A 21,542-nucleotide genomic window follows, 5' to 3' on the forward strand; every position below is an offset into this window, starting at 1 on the left:
GGGGGCGGCGGGAGCGGGCCCGGGCGGGAATCGCGGGCTTGGAGCCGGGACTGGGAGGGAGCGCTTCGCCGCGGGGGCCCGGAGACACAGGAACGCGTTTCCCAGAGAACCTGTGGGTGCCCCATCCTTGGGAGCGTTCTAGTCTAGTTTCTCCGGAGCGCTGAGCAGCCTGGTGCGGCGGAGGGCTATCCCAGCGCATGGCAGGGGGCTGGAGCTGGGTCCCTTCCAACCCAAGCAATTCTGTAATCTGTCGGTCCGCTTAATTTGCTTTTCCAGCTGTGTCGGGCTGCAGGGAAGGGGTCATGGGTTCGGGGCTGGGGCTGGGTGCGCTCTGCTGCCTCCCGGACTGCAGGGTGCGGGTTTCTCACCAGCGTTCTCGCCTTTTAAAATGAGTATTAGATTTAAGATCACTGCTGCCTATCCGCTAGCAGGAGCTGTTATAAACTTAGCGCAGAAATGCCACACCGTTGCTAACCTGTATTTCGTTTTTAATTTCAACAGGTGTTTCTAGCAGTCATTTATGGCATTTTTCTCGTGCAGAACTCTCACTTCTTTGAGATAGTCATAAAATCTGCAGACATTCCTAGGGCTACAATCCGAATCTGGGTGTCGTTGCTCCCCAGACTTTGGATAAGACACTCGAAACCATGAAGTGGATTTTAACTCTTGTTTATTGTCTTTTTACAGATTCGCAGCCTATTCTGAGTTGGAAGGGATCCACAAGGATCATCGACTCCAGCTCTTAAGTAAATGTCCCATATGGGGATGCACCCACCACCTTGGTGTTACCAGCTTCATGTTCTAACCAACTGTAACTCCGGAAAATTAACAAATCTAACTACACTTATCGGTGCGTTCTGTCGATGAACCCACACATCACCACGAAGACATCGCAACATCCCTGCTGTATGCTGCTCTGCTTGAGCATTTTGAAGCCATATTTCCTGGTCTGGTGGAAATATTTCTAGTGGAGATATTTAAGTGCAAGCTCTGCCATTTCACAAGCAGGATCAAAAGTAAGATCAGGAGACACCTGGCTCAAACCTGTGAAACTAATATGGCATGTCGAATTTCAGGCTGCCCTAAAATGGACCAAGGTAAAAATTAGTTATATAGCATTGGAGATGAAAAGAATGAGAACAAAGAAAATCTTGCAGAAAATTACTCTCTTGTTGCTGTGTATCAGATACCTTAAAATAAAAGTCCTTGCTCTTGTCACATGAGCTCAAGCATAATCCTCATGCATCTCACTCCTGTGAAATGAACACCTGGTTTGGAGAAGTAGCAGCTTATTTTCAACTTGAGGAACCTTGCAGTGCTGACTTCTCTTTCCTTGGAAGAGAAGGGACAGATAAACCCAGTCTATGCCTCTCAACATCTGTCATATTTCCAGTATTAGAACCCAGACATTTGCTGGGGAAATTAAAAGCCCCTAAGGCTCAATCAAGGCGTAAACATCATAGAAAAATCAGTTGAAAGCTGGATCTAAAGGCTCAACTCACCCTGTAGAAGATGCTTATGCTTCAGAAGCTGGGTTCTGAGAAAAAGCATCATTTCTTCATGTGTGGAATGTAGCACTAGAGCCACAAGATGCTGAGGAAATCCATATAACAAATCATGTGGATCATGGCTTTAAATGTGCTTATTGTCACATGACTGAGTAGATCTTAATGGAAAATGATTGAAAATCACACATGTGGCCTACCAGTGCTCCATCTGTGAAAGTGCTTTTATATCACTTTATAAAGTGCCTGGAAAGTGCACAGAAACAGCCATGAGAGGAAATGTCATCTCAGTGCGCATCATCTGAAACTGAGCCGATAAGCAGTCTTCATATAGCCTGCTTGGCGTTTGCAGGATATGGTTATGTGCCCACACAGTGATTTACCAGTAAGTCAGGTTTTATTTTTTGCTCTCATCCAGTTGCTTCCTCAGCTTAAACTTATTGCTGCAAAAAACTTTGTTTGGTCAATGCAAAATGTATGGAAGCCTTTCAGTATGAACTGTAAATGCTATCATCAGAAGCTACTGTAAAGCATCTTTATGTTGGTTTGAGCAAAGAAAACATGAGAACTGTAAAATTTCTAAAAATGTGTTGTAAATATTCACATTTTGATGATGTTCATTCTGCAAAATCCTGTCTCACTTTGTATTTTGGATTATTAATATTTCTGTGAGTACTTGACCATCATATTCCAGCAATTTCGATATTAGTAGCTTTTTAATGATTCTTAACATTACTGTGAAGGTACTTCTATCTAGATGAATGCTTTTTAGCTCTATATTTCGTGACATTTCTAATAGCTAAATATTATCTCCATTTATAAATGAAACAAAAGACCTTGACTAGCATAATCTGTCTCCTAAATCACAAAATGACATTTTTCAGTGTTCTAGTTCTGTACCCCTTTGCACTAACTACAAATGTCACTTTTGGACCAATTACACTTTTTTTCCCTCATTGTTTAAACAATGTTTCTGTTGGTAATTTCAAATGCTTTACCCTATGTAAAACTATGCATTTAGTGCTCACCTTCATGTCTGTAGGTTAAAATCTTGAATGACAGTGCACAAAGATAGTGTGAGCATTTTACTGTTTAACCATTCAGTATAGCAGGTGGTTGCAGTGATTGATTTTAGCAAGATCTCCCTGGCTGCTGCTGGCGTATAAATCAAATTCTTGCTTTGTAGGTTGAACTACTGCTTTGGTTCTGATTGCTCAGTATGGCCAAATGAAAGAAGAGGTGATTGTGAAATAAGGTGATGTCTCATGGGTGTGCCCTGGAGTTCGTGGCAGTGGTCAGGTAAGGAAACGGGCAAGGTTAGGAACGTGAAGGAATGTGGAATGCCATGGCATCCTGCGGTTGTAGCCAGGCATCTGTGTCATGATTCAGGGTTTAGATTAGATTATGAAGGGTTTTGATGGAAAGGTTTAGATTGAATTAGGTGTTATGCTGTCTAGTTTTGATGCCTTTGATGTCTTTGGGATACATGGGCTTGTTCAGAGGTTTTTACTGCTTGATAGAGCAGGAGATAGAATTTTTTAAAAGGTTATAGCAGAATTTCTGGAGGAAAAGTAATTGAAAAAATGACAATTTTTAGACTAAAAGCAAAACAGTTTTTTAAATTTGCTTCACAATGACTTAGTGTCCCCTTGATTGTGACTGTAAGCCAAGAATAAGGCTGCAGTCCAATATAACTTTTTCTCTAAGGGGATAGGAAGGAAAGCACAATTAACAAATTATAAATTTTCTCTTGAATAAGTATTTTCATTCCTTTTGGGTGGGAGGCGTGGGCATCAAAAATCCATCTTCCTTACAACTGTAGTGAGAAAACCTGGAACTGGGTTTCCTGAGATGCTCTTTTGACAATTTCCATTATGTCTGGGGGCGATGAATTTTGAAGATTATAACTTACTATTCATTGTTATGTTAACATGCAGAAAGTTTACTTAATTTTAGCTTCCTAGTGAAAATTTTAATATGTTAAATACTTCACAATATTTTAAGCTCTTGGTAGTATTGTGGAATTGTAAAAATTTTATATTTTTTTCTGAATATTGCTTACATTTTTGTGATAAATGTAAGCAAAAGAAACCTTTTTAAATATTTATTCAACATATTTATTTCTATGTGTTTTTGAGGTGCAGAAGAAACAATAAAGAAACGAAGAAATTTCAACTTGCTAATGTTTTTCAGCTGTTTCATTCCATTAAAGGAAGTTTTACTTTAAAATTATAAGGAACTGTTGTCTGCTGATTCCTTGTGCTTGTGGAGCTGATACAATGAGAGCCTTCCTGCTGGCTATGGGGATAGTTTTTGAAATAGTTTTAAACACAGTTTCTTAGCACTAACCTTGTGTTTAACTTAGTATCAAGATCTCACTATAATTGTTAATGTTATTTGGTACAATGTGCTTGTTGTAGCTTTTAACCTATGTGAAAGTCTAACTGGTTATTGGAAAACAGTGTACAAATTGAATCTTAAATCTTAAAAAATAGTTCAGAAGTTGCTGTGAATTTGAGTTATTTTATATTAAAACCTTTACAAGTAAGGGTTAGTGGTCTCAATTGCATTTCCCTTTAAACAGAAATCCTCTGTGCAAAACCTGCAACCTCCTACCACTACTTTCTCCAGACCAAATTTAGACTTTCAGCAGATGTACTTAGAAGAAAATGGACACGTAAATTGTGTTGTGTCTGCCATTAAAAATAATCCTTTGAAACTTGGATATTCTGAAGTCCCTGTTCCTTCAGTATTTTTCATACGGTCCATAATTCACAACAAAATACCTCCACTGAAAGTGCATAATTTTGGTAACTCATTTTTAATTGTGGTTTGAAATCTTTGAGAATGCCTTGTTATCATTTTTTGATTTGCTTTGGTTTTTGTTGTGTTGTGACATCGTGGGTGCACTAAGCACTCTTAGAGCTGAGCTAACCTTGGATTTTCTGCCAGAGTCCCCATGGTCAAATTATGTCTTCATAATCAATAACTGCTCTTTCTTCTTAAATGCTGAGCATCTTAGCCAAATTTGGCCTCATATTGCCTAAATAACCACAAAATACTTTCAAACTACATAGGAGTTAAGTTCGAACATTTATGTTAATAACTTCAGTGTTGATAAATGTCTTCTATTTTAGATTAACATATTTGCTCTGGTTTTAAGCTACTGTAACAAACCATGGCTTTTAATACAACTAAGGAATGGATCAAGGTCTGCATGCATCTGTGCAAGCACAGGTACTGTTTCCAACTGTACTGGCTGCAAGATGTGAGCTTTTCTTGCAGTTATTTTTCTTTTTTTTTCTCTTTCAGTGCTAAATATTCGCTTAATACAAGTGTAGGTACAAGTAAATTGGTTTTAATTGATGGAAGAAGGCTTTAAACTCATTAAGATAGGTTAGAAGAGTGGTTTGAAGGGCAGGAAGAAAGGATTAGGGACTTAAGAGTTTGCTTGAAAGCAGTAAACCAGAATCCCCATCTTTCCAAGGCAGTATGTGGGCTGGGATGTGGCAGCTGCATTGAGCTCTTACATAGGTAGAGGAGAAAAGAAGGCAACATCCAGTGCAAGAAATCTGGATGGAAGATGTGATGCAATGCTTGGTTTTTGAATAGTTCTTAGGTTGATTTGCGTTTCTGATGGGCTCATTTTGGCAATTGGTAATTGCTTGGTTGGATAACTAGCTGTTAGTTTAAAAGGAAATTCTGCCTTGCTGAATTAGTAGCAGCAAGTCTGTCTTCTGTCAAATGTTGCTTCATCTCAGTGAAGCTTTATTCCCATCTGCAAGAGGCAGAAATCCTTGCTTCCTACAAGGAAGACTCTATTATCATTTTGTTGTTTGTTGTGTTGCTAAACTGGGGTTGGGGATGCTATACTGCTGAGAATGTCAAAGCTGAAGGATGCTGCATGTCTGAAGCTTTTCTGGCTTTAACTTTGTCAATTGACTGGAGTAACACCAAAGCTGTAATACTTTTCATGATGACCATCTGGGTTTAATATTAAATATTTTGCCCAAGGGTTTAGTCTCTTTCGGATTTCTTTTTGGAAATTTAATGATATCAAATGTGCAAATCAACCAAAATGATTCAGCCAATTTTCTAGAAGGTATATGGGGAAAACTTTCTGTTCATAATGTTTTCCAGTGGAACCTGCAAGACTGTGGATACGTTTTATTTTAAAAGCCCAAATAATCGATGGTTTGAATGAAATATATAAGCATTTTTCAGGAGGTGTCTTCTGTTAGAACAGTTGAAAGGCCACATTCCTGATGGAAAAATCTGTTGAGATTTGGCCTTTTCACTGTCTCTGAAAAATGCAATGAACAATGACAATACCTTACTGCAAGAAGCTATTTGTGACAGACTGTTTTAGGGAGGCAGGGACAGGAGCTAGGAAAACTTGCCAGTTTCCTTTGGCACCTGACTTAGAAAAGTTTTTAATTCTTTTGTAGACAGCATATAAAAGATGTTGGATACTGAACACCAGTGGGGCTGGAAAACCTGTGAGCTGTTGCCAGAGATAAAGACAAGATGAGGAGATGAACTTAAAACAGAATTTGGCATGTTAGGACAAGTGATAATGGGTCATGGCAAAGTGGGCAAATAGTAAAACAATGGGGAGTCTCAGAAAGTGAGAATATTTTGGGCCACATTTTGGTCTGAAGTGGACAGAAGGATTTAGTCTCAGACCTGTGAAACAGCATTAAATTAACAGAGTGCACAATCACTTCTATTTACTATTGCTGCCATTACTCAAATGACAATTAGTTCAAGCATCAGAGGGTTTTGGTGTGTGTATGTAGATATATATATATTCCCCATTGCAAAACCTGGCATTAATGTTTTAACTTCTTAGGTATTTTGATTCCAAAAATGAAACCTAAAACTTGTTGGGTGTTGAAAAGAAAACAAAACCACAAAAAAAAAAAAAAAAAAAAAAAAAAAAAAAAAAAGAGGACTCTCAATACAGGTCAAAAAGCCAAGCACTCATCTGTGTGGGTGGGTACACTTGCAAAATCTTTAATTGCTTTATTTGCCTGTATGCAAATTTCTGCTCCCAGTGATTCTTTTGAAATTCAATGTGTAGAATGGGTAGGTCTTCATTAGCCTTGCTTTATTATTTAGAGAGCAGAGTAGATATAAAAAAAAGATTAAGGTTACCAAGCCAACTTTGATTTTGGCAATTTAACTTTCATTTTGTCAATACCTAATTTTTATTTCTTGTCTTAGCAACCTTAATGAGTTGAGGCTTTGTTTGAGTTTTTCAATACAGTTTTTATTTTATGTTGTGGGAAATATGTTGGGAATTTACCTTAATATACTAAAATAAATGACCAGAAATGTTGTCTTCTTTAGCAGTATGTACTGCTGTATGTTCTGAATTACTAGGTTATACATTGCTATACCCCATGAATGTGCCGTACAGTGGCTATATAAAAGTTCACCTATTTCTTCCTTATGTCCTGTGACATACAGACCCTTCAGAGTTACTGGCTTCAGCTCCTTCATAACATCCTTACATGTGTTAGTGGTGTTTTGACCGAACCATGCTGGTGCACACCGAATTGGAGAGTCAGGTAAGTGTTTATTTATGCTTGAATACAGCAAATGAAAAAAATAATAATATTCTCGAATATTTTTTAATCTCTACATGGTCACAAAACAATTTGACCTCCCTTTTCTCTTAGTCACTAGAGATTCCACAATCCAGCAGTATTTGTAATCTGATGCTTGCTGTGTTACCACATTAAAGGCAATTTAATAAATAAGGCTTGGTGACACTGGGTGAGGAAAAAAGTCTTTAAATTTTTCTTTCTGTAAACAGCAGTCTGCTGAAATGCTCACATGATCAGGTTCTGCTTCTTACAAATTATCTTCAGAGTTGTTTTGAGATTCATTTATTTATATAACAATTAACATCAGCTTTTATATCTTGTTTGTAAGCTTTTGGGAGGGTAGTGAAAGGGTAATTTTTGGTATTTTGGTAGTTTGTTGCTAGTACAAAAGCAGTAATATACAAACTATGTCAGCACCAAAAAAATTGAGTCAAATTAAGTTGTTCTATTCCAAATGATACTTGCATGGTTGAAAGTATTTCATTTACTCTGAAACAAATACTGGGTATCTTCTCAATCATGTAGTGGGCTTTTTCTCCCTAATTTTCAAAAGTATGGTAGATATTTAAAAGTGTATGCAGCATTGTATTTCTTAAGGTTATATCTTGGTTTGACATTTCACTGATCTTTGTATTAGTCTTAACAACATAATTGGCATTTAATGTTATTTTAACAATTTTTGGATATTCATAACATAATAAAAATAAATTCCTTGTAGCATGGTAGCTGTATTGTGTAAAAAGGTTGGTTGTTCTTTATCTGTATGTATTATCACTGGAAGTTCTGGAAGTTTACTCGAGGAAACTTAGAAAAGACAGGAATGTTAGAAATGTGCATTGTAGGATAAAACTTTTATATGATAAATACATTGTAATCTGGTAAAACAAAGCGATCAGGTCAAATGAGAAACCTGAAAATCATGTTTCTCCTTTCTGCATTGTCACTTTTAAAAAGAAAGGGATATTTATTGTCCTGGCAAGTGTGTAAAACACAGTAGTAACTTTTCAAATGCTGTCATTTTTATGATTATAATTTGTGCTTACCTAATTATATTTTCTTGAGTTGTGCTGAGCAGCACTTTAGCAATTTTGTAATGCAAGTGTGCATCCAGTAATGATAATCTGTACTTCCAAGATGTGTGTGAATGGCAGTTGAATATTTCTGTAAATCACTTGCCTATTCATTGTATTTGCAGTATACACAAAAATAAAACAGAGCAGTCCTTTCCTCAAAATTACTTATATTTAACTTACATCTAATTTTACCCTACAGGTTAAAAAAAAACCCAAACAACACATGAACAAACAAAATCCAACTCAAACAAATGACTTTTCTTGAGAAGCTTTATTTTGTGTTTTTCACAAACATAGCAGAGAATGTGGAGCAAGGTTTATTTTCTCTACAACATTGTCTTTCATCACCTGAAAGTTTCATATCTCAGGCTTTTAAGTCTTTCCATCACTGATGGTATAATAAAGTATTGGTATAATGTATTTTGGGTTTCTTTTTGAATTAGTTTACTTCACTTATTTCTTAAATGGCAATCCAAAGAAGAATTCAAGGAGCATATGGTAAATTACAGAACTGCTACCACTCCTTTTTATTCATTTTGGGATCAGGTATTCAAAATCAGACATCAATTGAGTGGACGTCACAAATCCATCATGAAGAAACAACAAATCCACAAATGAAAGAGATTAAGAGAAGAACAAAGCCTGAAGATAATCCTGTGTGTTTCAACACAAAAGGAACTTGAAAGAAGGAGTCAAGCTAATTTAAATGCAGTATGTACAGTAGGTATGATCTGTATTATAGCAAAACTTGCTGTTTTGTTTCTTAATTGCAGAATATTTGGTAATCTAGCATATCTATTTATTTGCTTATTTACTTGCATATTTTTGCAATAAAGTTACTCTTAGTATGAACAAAAATAAAAATAGCTGCCACCTACTTGGTTTGTGATAGTACCAGTCTTTGGAATAAATTAAGTATATGCTGATCAAAAGGTGCAGCTAAGGTTTTCTGCTGTAGTTTGTTACAGGCAATAACCAAATACAGCTACTGAAATAGGCTCTTTCAGGAGCCAAGAGAAATGCTGCGATACTTCTTGTAATTCTGCAAGTTAACTAGGTGATAAAACAGCTTCCTTTGGGTCATGGCTGCACTTTTAAGAGGAATATTAACTGAAGCACCAATTTTATCAGTTAGTGGAAAATTCTACTTATAAGAGTTAACACCAAGACTCTGTCTTACCTCAAGTGCATCCTTTCTTCCAAAGAGATTTTGAGAAGGCATTTGATATGTTCCTGTTATTCAGAAAATATCTCTTTTTCCTTGATAAAGAAGATAATCTCTAGCAGCCCTCTGTCCATGAGTTGACATTACAAAATATTCTGTTAGCTTTTCTAATATTTAGGTAGATAAGCTTGAGTACATATCTTTCTCTAAGTTTCTTCTAAGTATGTACATTTGGCTTGGGATGTTTTCTCCTTTTGTTGTTGTTTATGGCCATACATGCCTGTTACATTGTCAGAAAACATTTTTACAATAGTTTAACTAGAGAGGTCACTTTCTTACTTTCACAGTTGTGTTATCATAAATTAATTCAAACCATCAAAGCTTTTTCCCCAAAGGCTTCTTTATCCCACTGTTTTCTAGGACTTAAATAATTGTCTCTACTGAATCTGGCTTTCCTCATTTGAAGTTGTTACTGCTCACATGGAAAGAAATAAATATATGTTTTAGTAGCTCTCTGAAATTGGTATAATAAAAAGAAAGCAAAAATGGAGTTTGGGTTCAGCTAGTCAAAGGCCTAATTGCTTGAAGTAAGCTAGAGCATTTTTGTTAGTAAGTAGGGAGCAGACCAGTGTACTGATGATGTGCCTTGCACATAGGCATCTATCTTCTGGGCTTTTTTAAAATCAAGTAGTCAGTTAACAAAACTTACCTGTGTTTTAAGTGGCAGAAGTATAATGTTAGGCACTTTAAATTGTTACATCATTACAACAGTTAATTGTGGAGTTACACTGGAGTATAACAATCCAAATTTTATCTGAGGTTATGTTTGAAATGTGACATCTGCTGTATGCACTACAACTCTGTTTTGAAGGAAAAATGAGCTTTTATGGACTGGGTCTCTGGAGCTCTCCCTGGAAGAGAGAGATTAAGAGCTTGAACTTTTCATACCTACTTCTGACTCAAGTTTTGCTTGACTTTTGTACAGCAAAACAAACTTAATGTCAACACTGTTCATTTACTACAGTCCCCCTGAGGTGCAAACTCATAAACTGGCATTGGCCATCGTCCCAGCTTACAACTGTCCCCTAATTCTTTTCACTAAAGGCCCTGTCCCAACATCAGAACAGGATCTGTTGGGAATCACAGCCAGCTCAGTGGTGTGTCCTGCTGCAGAGATGGAATAGCTGATGGCAGAAGGGTGTAAGGATAACCCTGCTGTGCTGACTGTGACTGAGAGCATGGGCTGTGCCCTGCACAGAGCTCCAGAGTGCCAGAACAAGCTGCGTCATTTTCTCTTTGTCCCACAATTGCCTCTCGTTATGTCCAGATTAACAGATGCACATGGGAAGTATATTTTAGAGCCTGTGGATACTGCAAAACTTCAAGGAATTCCTTTAAACTGAGAAATATCTGCTGTCAGGAGGTTACCAGCAAAGTGTTGGTAGCAGGACCTGGAAATCCAGCTGTGTTCCTGGCCGTGCTGTGGCACATTTGTTTGCTTTCCTCCAGGAGAGGGCAGCAGATGAACAACATCAGGGGCTGGTTTTCACTTTTCAAACCCTTTTCCAGTGACCCCCTCTGCCTGTGAATCCAGCAGGAGCTCCATACCAATGGGAGAATTTAAAATTATAATTCCTGCCTGTTTGTTACAAAGATAGCTGGAATGTACGAATCGGAAGTCTTCATTCTGTTCAGTATTAAGCAATAAAATTTATTCAGTAAAATCTATCTCAAGTTTTTAGAAAGGGCAGTTCAATATTGATACTTAAGATTTTGTGACTATGGCAGTAGGTGTGTATATATTTTAAAGGATAAAATAACCAAGCAACCCAACCCATTATTAATGTCACCTAAGTCTTACTTAACATCTTTCATTTTCCATCAGGTTGCATATTACAATTCAAAATAATAGCCTTTTTTCTCCCATCAGAAAATAAAACTAAGAATACACTAAATCTAGTGATGGTTTTCATTCTTGTGTAATTAATGTGCTCATGGATGTTTTTTGCTCATGCATTCTGCTGACAGAGCATGCGAGTTAAAATCCTCAATTCACGGGCAGTGCTAATGGTGCTAAACAATATAACCAAATTTTATTGCCCTTTTTCAACCACAAAGTGCAGGTTTATAATTTAAAGCTTTATGGAGGTGTACCATATTACTGATTGGGAGTATAGTGGGGTCTTTTTTAAAACTGTAGGGAAAATACTGATTATTACCCACCATTGTGAATTTCTTGAAAGTGTGTGGCTGTAATTCTGTTTAAGTTACAGATCAAGTAGTTAACAAGAAGCCACAGAGAGCAGTCAAGGCTTCTCAGCTGCTAAGTTTTATCCAGTAGTTTATATAAAGAAAGAAAAACCATAGTGGCTTCTGTGAGTATCAGCAGCTACAATCAGGGTTCAGAAGCTAACTGGGAAGGATGAAACTAATTCCTAACAGGACTGATTCACTGATAAACTTGCCTTGATGCTTCTCATTAAAATTGTGCTGTAATGCATGTGGAACCTTTATGGAGCCTAAAACTTTATCAAGTGACTTGACTTTTTTTTCTTTTGTGGTGAATTTTCCTTTTCAAAGATTACAAGTGTTTAAGAGAAGAGGAGGAAATAATTACAAAGATTTATTCAGAATGGCACAACTTGCCTTTCAGAGTTGCCTTTCATCTTAAATCTCAGTATTTAAATCACAGATTTTTCCATACAGGCCCCATGGTTCTACTGAGTTCACTGATTTAGCACCTTCTATGCATCAAACACTTCAACAACTGCCCTGAGTATTTAAGTTCCCTCATGAAAGTTCAGAGCTTTAATGCTTTGAGCAATGTAAGCTTTATTTTTCTAGTTCAGGAAAGATCCACACAAATAACTGAGGATTAAATTCCCTTTTTTCATCTTTCTTGTTTTGAATACTGTTGCATAAAATAACTCTATGATTCACTCTTGCTTTGTGTAGTAATTTGCAGGAAGATTTTTACCTGTAGAAGTCTTGAGTATAGTATAAATTAATTCCATAGTATTCTAAAATGCTTCATTTTCTGAGTGTCTGGACTTGAATTGCCTTCACAAATATGTCATTAAAATAGCTCTGATTTCCTTATAGAGTGTTTAAAGAATGAGTTACCCTGTTTATTGCATCTAATAGATGAATGTATTACATAGTTTTGGGAATAATATTTACTCAGTTATTAATTTTTTACAGTGTGTTTTGAAAGGACTTTGTTTCCTTTTGCTGGAAAGGTCAATAATCTGGATAGATGTGTAAGCACTTTTAAAACCTGCTATTGGTTTTCACAGGAAAAGGATTTTTAAACTTCTATGCTTGAATGTCTCTCTTTGAAATGATTGTGTCTTAAAGATGTGACTTTAAAGCATTAAAGATTTGTGCTTGAATTTGTGAACAGCCAGTGCTTCCTCTGTTGTTCCTGAAGTATACTGAGGATGGTGAGGGGGATAATCCAGAAAATCGAGGAATTTGGGATAATAGATCTGTAATCTGCACTGGTCTTTTCAAATGTTTAACCATTTCCTTCCCAAGGAATCTTCTCTTTGTATATTAGCACATACATAATTTTCATATGGAGTTTTTTTCCCCCCTTTTAAAATAAATTTCATTTGCAGGCCTGCAAGACTAACAGGTCATATAACAGAGACAAAAAATTTCTAGAAGGCTTTAATGGACCATTCAAACATCAAAATGGAATAATCTGATATGATCATGTTGCATTATGCAGTGTTGGCTGCTAGGAAATTAATTCGACACACCAAACCATGTCATTTTGGGAATAGAAATAAATAATTGAAATATAATAAACTGAAGTATTTCATTGTATACAGGTCTGATAGAAATCTTTGTGCTCTTATCTTTCCCATAGTGTTATGAATCTTTCCTTACTAATAGCTTTAAATACTCATGATAAAACACATTAAAAGCCTAAATCATCACAGTAACTGAGAAATGTAATCCCTTCAGACCACTTACACAGGAAGAATAGGTGATGATTTTCCAGCTGTGACAGGAAGCATTCTTGTAGTTAGCTCTCCAGAAACCCATGGGAATGCATCAAAGCCTTCATTGCCAGCAGTGGGAGTAGGGAACAAGGTCTCTCTGACCCAGCAGGTGCAAACACAGGTGGATTGCGTGGATGTCCTCTTCGTGTTGCCACTTACGTAAATTGCTCAGGAAGGAAAAAAAGTACTGTTGAGTATTGAGTGCTGTGTAGGAGTGACTATTTTGTGACATGAAAAGAATTTCTAGAGAAAAGTGGTATATTTTCTGAACTGGTAGTTTTTTTATGTTGAATATGCAAAAACCAAACACAGTGACCCTGATTTAATAAAACAGATGAATTAACTGATGGGGTTTTTTATGGCAATTAGGTATATTGATCTTTAAGGATATGTTTAATCCTGGCTTAGAATTTGTGTTCAGAAGACACCTATGTAAAGAGATAAATACTGCAAAGACAAGGACTGCTTATGTTTCTATCTTGTTAACTGCAAAGGATGTCTTTGCTAGTTCAGAGGGATGTGGAAACACCTTTTTTTTCTCTTCTGGTACTCCACAGCCAGGTTAGAAATAGGAATGTCTTCTCAAAACTTTTAAAATCAACTTGCACATATAGGCATATTTGAAGATTTTCTATATCATAGAGTTGGGTTTCCACCTTAACTACATTACTTTTCATTTTTTGGAAAGCTCCCTACTTCAGCTTTTTGTTTTGACTTCATTGAACCTCTGTCAAAGGCCCAGTCTCTGTGACTGATGCTCTGGCATTCTTTCTGACTCAACCAAGTGATTTGTTTAAATCACTTTGCATTGCCATGGTTATAGTAAACCCATATTCTGTGGCTAAAAAAAAAAAAAGACAGTTACATTAGAAATCCTGAATGACACAGAAGAAAGTACCTTGTAGCACTGTCTGCTTGGAACTGTTGGATCCACTCCATCTTGTTGGTATTTAAAAAGTGAAGCCTTCCTTCTTTCTTCTGAATTGAGCATTTTACAGAATTAGAAAATAAGGTTAAGTGAATGCATAGGATGGAAACAGGCTATGTTGGGTTAAAGCCTTCCTGAAACCTCCTACTTGGGGTGTGCAGTGAGTGGGTGGACAGGACAGTGGCAGCCAATTCGATGCTTGTGATAATACTTAAAACAACTTGTGGAGCACTTGTCCTATAGAACCTGCCAGCATAGTGGATAGGGAATATCCACCTTTGTCCTTAGTGGCAAAATTACCTTTCCCTGAGTTGAAGAAATTAAATACTCTTGCAGCCACTTGGCAGGAGCAATGCTCCAACACTTGAGTGCCGTGGGTGGTGCTGCATCCCGCGGTGTTGGAGCCATGGCATCACACACAGGAGAGCAGGCAGATGCCTGGCAGGAAACCTGGGGTGTGAAGGGGCTGATAGACATCTCTTGCTACTGGGACAGATGGCTCTCAGTCTCTGTGGTAGCAAGTGTGCCATGTCTTCAGAGACACACATTTGCTCTATTAAATATTCTTAGCTTATGTAGAAGCCAACTGACAGGTCTTCAAAAGTTACAGGAGGAGGAGAGTGATGGGCAAAACAGCTTCTGCTGGGAGGCTATCTGGGCAGCGTGGCCAGGCACTGTTAATGGTGTTTAGGTGCATAAGTAAACAAGTGTCCAAACGCCTGCAAAATAAATTAAACTTGCAAAAAAAAAAATGTAGACAGTCACTGTCTAGAAGGGCAATTAGAAATTTTGAACTGTCTCCTTTGTTATGCTGCTATGTGACCCACAGCAAACACATGTAAACTAGTTTTAGGAAGCTACTTATTACCTGGGAAAATACAATTTGCTACCTTGACAGCTACTCATGAACATGATGTCAGCCTCTTCCTGTTCATTTCCCCATTGGCAGTTGCAGGTACACAAAGAATGTTAGCTATGCAGTGGTCATGCAATGCATTAATTCTTGAAAGATAGTGGTAGAATTGGTATGGAGAGTTAGTTGTAATAATGCTAGAGTGAAATGCTGTCTTGAGGAAAATTGTTACTATACCAGGGTTGGTGTTAGGCTTAGATTCTTAAAATATGTTCACTTTTCATTATTTTTTTAACTCAACTGTTTTCATTGGTATGTTTTTGGATGTAAAAATGAAAATAGGTTTGCTTATGTGAGGCTTGTCCTCTATTCAACCCTGACCATTCTGTGATTCTGTTTCATTTTTTCAGTCTGTGCTTTCTTCCTGATAAGGTTCATTTCAGGTTCTCCACTGTAGGACTAATATTTCAAAATTTTCATAGAATTAGGAAATTAAACATTGTAAATTAGATTGTGTGTGTGGGAATGTAAATGAGAAGGGTGGCCTGTCCTTTGAGAACATACTTCTTGATGTTTTTGTTTTTGAAAGTCGTTATTTTCCTTTGTATTTGTGACCTAAATATTCTACTTGATGGCTTTACAGAAAATTCTTTGTGTGTTTTCTTCATTAAGTTAAAATTATTTTACCTTAATGTAATTTCCTACTGCTTTTTGAAAATTTCCTGTTCTGCCATATTTCCGCTTTCTGGAATTTGTTTGGTTTTAGCTGGTGGCATAGAATACACTTGAAGTTGTCCCTCTGAACTTTGATTCAAAAAAAATATCAAAACCAAATTTGGAAATGGTTCTGGCCAGTCTGTCTTGGTTAGGCATATGGTTGAAGCCAAATTTAGATGCAGTAAGTTTGCTACTGGCAAAACAGACTGCAACTTTTAAGTGCCCAGAGCAGTGCCTAAGATCATGCTTCATTAGCAACAGGATCATGTGAAAGATGAGCTGTGGCTTGGAGTATGTGCTGTAAATGCTGATCCCCTCATACTCTTCTGAATTTCCCACACACACTTGGTGTTTGCCTGGAAGATAAAAATCCTTCCTATTGCTTTTCATTTCCTGGTAGGTAGGAAAATTTTCAAATGTGAGCACTGCTCTTGTGCACTATGGTGGCACTTGCAAACACATGCAAGTGAGAGGCCCAACAAATGTTGCTGTGCTCATAGAATTTGTAAGTGTAAATAATCCCTCTGTCAGACAAATTCTGTAAATCTTTGGTGGCTTTTAAAAAATTACAAAACCCACCCTTTAAGGCATGCACTCCTACCCAAGTCAAAAATTTACATATATTCCTGTTGGGACCTTGGCTCTGTACAGGCTTTTTTGCTTAAGGGAATTGCTTTCTGGCTCTTCTTTACAGTTCTCTCTGTATCTAACTACCACGTAGACCCTGCTGGAACTTGTACAGAACACTAACGGGATAAATACAAAAATATCCAGTAGGTGACACTGTCAGTGCATGTGTGTGAAGGGGTACTGGGACAAGTGGTAGTAATTTATATTAAAAAACCAAAACCGTGTTCATTCACTAATTTTGTGTCTTAATTTGGTGGTTGAGGCTCGCCACATAGCTTTTTCACTGATATGTCTGCAACTTTGCTTTTTGTGTTTTGGTTCCACCGCCCCAGCCCGCCCCCACGGGTTGAGGAAATGATCGCGTTCTTGATAGTGCGGAACACATCTCCTTGTGCAGTGTTGGCAGGGCGTGTCTTGTGATAAGTGGGAGCACTAGCTAGTCTTAGTAAAGCCGAAATTCTTGTTACAAGTATGTACTTAGCAGCCTTAGCGGATGTTTAAACGTTAAATTCATGTGTGTTTAAACTCTTTACACTAAATAAAGTACTCTTTGCTTCAGTTTTTTTTTTTTTTTTCCCTAAAGCTGAAAGATTTAAATTAAGATAAGCTAATGTCCAAGAGTTCACCTCTTGAGGTATGCAGTGGTTGGTGGAGAGAAGGTTTGATTAGCTTTGGTTTGTTACTTACGTAACAAAAAATAAAAAGCTTAATCTATTCTGGTTCTTTAGCTGTCATAATAAAGGTAGCTCCGATTACAAAACTAGTGCTCTGTTTGGAGAGTCTTTTGATGCCTGAACTGAAATCTAGAAATCCATTTACCAGAAGTGTTAAAATATCTTGAGCTTAAAGTAAGTTCTTTCTTCACCTAGGGCTTTTCAGTATCTGGTTATAGTATAACAGGCTAAAACACTTTTTCCTAACTTTTGTGGTAGGTGTACAAAAATGCGCAATTGTAAACATTATCCAAGTGTTGTAATAAAAATTATTTAAATTCATATAATGGAATGATGACTTACTGACCTTATTACAATGATTTCCTTAGTAATTGGATACAACTTTATGACAGGGAGATGTACTCTTTAAGTCCTGTGCTACTAAAATTCCTTTTAAATATAAGTCATTCTGTAATATCTGTCATGATATTTTGTCTTTTTTTGCAGTATTACTTTGGAAATATATATTTTTTCATTTACTTGTAATAAATCAGTCCTTCTTACAGGGACCAACAATTTTGCTGCTTGCAAATTATCAATGTGCCTCCTTCCACCAACCTGCCTTGCCCTGTTAGGTGCATGTTAGCCATCATGATACTATAAACATTTGCATGCTCCACTTCTGCTGTGAAACTGGTTCCATTGGAAATAAACAGAATTTTTCTTTCATAAGTCAGAAACTTATAATGACAGTCTATGAGTTCAGGAAGTGAATAACTTAACTAGTGTTCATTAAAGTAAACAATAACACTGACTAAAAGTACTCTTTTGTTGTAAGTGAAATCTGTACTTAAAAAATATTTAGTTCCTATCTGCATAATGTTCCTGACCTAAATAGTTGGGATGCTTGGAATTGCCACTTGTGAAAGACTTTGGCTGAATTGTGTAAATACAATTAAGGCTGGGGTTTTGTTGTGTTGGGATTTTTTTTTTCCTAAAGTAGATTATTTTAGGTCTGTGTTGGTCTTAAGATTTTTAAGCACAATAGAATGTAACACCCTCTACTTCTGAAATTGTATCAAAAATACAATAAAATTTAAGAATACTGAAGAAGGAAAAAAAAGGAAAGAAAAAAAAGAAAAAGAAAAATCTAGGGAAACCCCACCCAGTCCCCACACATACACTTTGCACCCACACAGAACCCATTGACTGATTCAGTGAGCTGTGTTCAAAAGGGAGGTGTAAAGAGCAGAAATAACACACAGATCTGAGTGTAAGCAAGATTAAAGATGGCATAACTGCAGTGATGAAATATGCTGAAAAGTGTAATCTATAAACCTATACATTATTCTCATATAGTTAATGAATAAATATAAATTGTTTATCGATACTCAGTTAGAAAAGAGTGCATATCTACATGTGTTGATACTTGGACATACGTGTGTGAGTATGTAACTGGGCTGTTCACAACAGTCTTTTAATTTAAGGCTTTTGTCTTAGTGCTTTTTGTCTTAGAGCTTAGAGCTGTGTAGAAGATGGGACATAAATTTGCTTGAGATATTTGCCATACTTAGTGACTTGGAAGAGGTAGATGACTGCTTCTGATGGCAGAGAATCTGACAGGTTCACATTTTTTGTAGCTTTGCTGTCAAAGACTGCAAGAAGATTTCCTGAAAATTATGTGTTTCTGATGATAGTAGAGATGGAGAAGGTTCTGTGCTGCTTTAACAATAATGTATGGGAAAACATTTCATCTTTTATATAAATCTTAGCATGAAAATGGATTTTTTTTTGTTTGCTAGATCAACCAATTAATTTTTTTGTTAGGTGTGAAGGAAAAGGAAATATGCTTTCCTATTAAGCATACTTATAAGAAAGTCTAGGGGTTTTTGTGGTTTGTATTCATGTAATAACACCACCACCCAGGTACCAGTACCTCAAACAGAGAAAACCCATAAATATTGGCATCACAAGCCATGATGTTTTTAAACTAGTATGGTGTATACATCAGTCTAAAAATTAAGTTTAGCCAACTTAATTGTTTAATCTGCTCTCTCAGTGGGTCCCCTTCTATACTCTTGGAGAATGATGGGCATTCCTACAAGACATCATAATTTCATATGAAACATCACTTAAATGTGTGGGCTAATTCACCTGTTAGGATTTCTTACTGCCTGCCTACAGTTAACTTTTCAGGGGAAATCTAGAAGATACATGAGTATCTAATACACAGTGTGTGGGATGAGTCCTCCTGTAGGTGATTGTTTCAGTATCTCACCTTGTAGGTCTCCAGAGTGCTGCCAAAATAAATGGACCCTCAATATTTGTTGAATGGAAACCTTAAATTCAGAGAAATTTATATTACAAATTGGTAAGTTCGGGAGTCTCACTGTTTGATGTTAGGTCACAAGTGCTGAGACTAACCCACAGGTCACAGACTGGATTCTCTTGTAGCCTGTGTACAGCTGTATTCTTGGCTGGACTTGCATGAGGAAAGTGCCAGATCCCAAAGGTTTAGGTTCTAGATTTGGAATTCCTGAATATGAAAGAACTGAGGTTTTGATTAGTAGGAGTTTGGATTTTTTTATTGTCTCTGTGGAGGTTTTATTTTAAAAGAATATATACATCCACAGCTGTACCACTGAAATAGAAATACTGCTGAAAACATGGTGCAAATGGCACTAGCTTACTCCAGCAGTAGGAAAAAAAAGTTGAAAGGCATCATCTTGCTTGTGTAAAAGGAGAGGCACTTTATGTCTAGAATCCCTCACTTGGGAATACAGCTAAGCTATCAGTGAAATTACTCAGGAGAGCTGCTTTGGGCTAGCTCTGCTGCTGGGCAGAGCCAGGAGATCTTGCTAGGGATGGCTCATGCCCTCACCCATGTTTGGCTGTTTTGGATGTGTGAGCACCACAGCTTGAGGCTGACAGCCTGTGTTTGTGAAGTCCTTGCTCACTGCTGCTGGTGGTAGTCATCACTGAGATATTTCTGTTTTATCACAACATTCAATGAGCTTGGACCTTCACATAGGCTGACATCACACTGGTGATGAGGTGCTTGGCAATAGTTTTTGCTGCTCTTCTTTCCCTGGCAAACAACTTCTCTGAAAATACATTAAGAAATATCACCTGAGTTCAGGAATCTCATTGACCTGTTCCCAGGCCATCTTTACCCTCAAACCACTCCTAGTGGAACATTAGGTTTTTAAACTTCCCCCTAAGCATGCCAGCAAAGAAAGTTGTTGGCATTGTCAGGCTTTTGTGCTGAAAGCCAGGGGTTATGTGTAAGAAGAGAAGAAATTGTTCTTATGTGGCAATTAAAAGCACTAAGAGTGGTCTTTGCATGGGGTATGTTACAGGTGGCAACTCCAATGTGCTGAGAGGATTCTTGGGATTTGTCCTGTCCAAAAGGTGAATGTGTTGATGTCTGTTCTGATTACCTCTTGCTGATATATTCTGCTTGCTTACAGATGAAGAATTTGACATTTCAAGGCAGGATTAGTTGAAATCTGTCAAAGCTGGCAGGGAACCTTACAAGTGGTTTCTTCTTTTCATCTTTCTTTTTTAATACAGTCTTAATAAAATAATAAATTATTCAAGAAAATATACTAATGCTGTAGCATTCAGTGGAATAAAAAAAATCACTAAATTTCTTCATGGTTACTTTTCATAACAAAATGAGTATATTATCATAAGCTTACTAAATGTTGAAATAAAAATATAAACTATCAAAATATTATATCAAATAAACTTGACTTAAAAATTCAGTGGCTAAGTATACCTGAATCTTATTTAGCCAAATACAAATTGCTCTTTAAAATTATTTTACCCTAAGACTTCACATTTGTTATTTGACTATGGTTTGAAAAACCTATGGGGATAAAAAACCTAGTATCACAACTTTATACCAGACAGGAACACTGTTCTCTGAAACACAATTGAGAAGAATACACTACTACAACAGGATAAAAGTTTCCCTTCAGGTAAATTGTGGACTTCTTGATTTGCGGGAAAATATTAGTTAAAGAGTTATGTGGAGAGAAGTTACTGGTAATTTTTAAGTAGAATATCTATGAAATCATTGAAGAAAAAAAAATTAAGAGAAGAAAATTCTTATAGTATAAGAAACTGGACATGTGCAACTGAGTACATACAGTATTACTAATGGGAAATATTTTCTTTCCTTCAAATGCTGTCATGTGAATTGTATTAACTTGTTTGCACAACACTCTGATGGTTCTTTAACTTGGAATTGCTTGAGTGGTAAGTACTCATTTATGACAACAGCAGTACTTTATTCTAAAGGATCCCAGTGCCTTTCCACTGACTGCTCTGGGGAAATGTTTTGATCCTTGCTGGTGTTGGGCCCAGAGGACACTGATGTAACATGTTGGTT

The 21,542-nt window shown here is 36.9% G+C and overlaps 1 protein-coding gene across 4 annotated transcripts in view; it reads left to right on the forward strand.

Annotated features, from left to right (window-relative positions):
• Nucleotides 1-21,542, forward strand: part of LOC110472824 (endogenous retrovirus group K member 8 Gag polyprotein-like) — a 37,196-nt gene that overhangs the window by 792 nt on the left and 14,862 nt on the right. Inside the window, exons 1-6 of one of the 4 annotated variants that reach the window (XM_077785915.1) lie at nt 121-172; nt 688-1,890; nt 2,692-2,804; nt 4,643-4,742; nt 6,978-7,078; nt 8,390-8,914. The gene's annotated coding sequence lies outside the window, so the exon portion shown is untranslated. The other 3 variants (XM_077785914.1, XM_077785918.1, XM_077785919.1) reach the window with 3 other exon arrangements.

This window comes from Lonchura striata, chromosome 1, assembly GCF_046129695.1.
Source record: "Lonchura striata isolate bLonStr1 chromosome 1, bLonStr1.mat, whole genome shotgun sequence".
Taxonomy (NCBI): domain Eukaryota; kingdom Metazoa; phylum Chordata; class Aves; order Passeriformes; family Estrildidae; genus Lonchura; species Lonchura striata.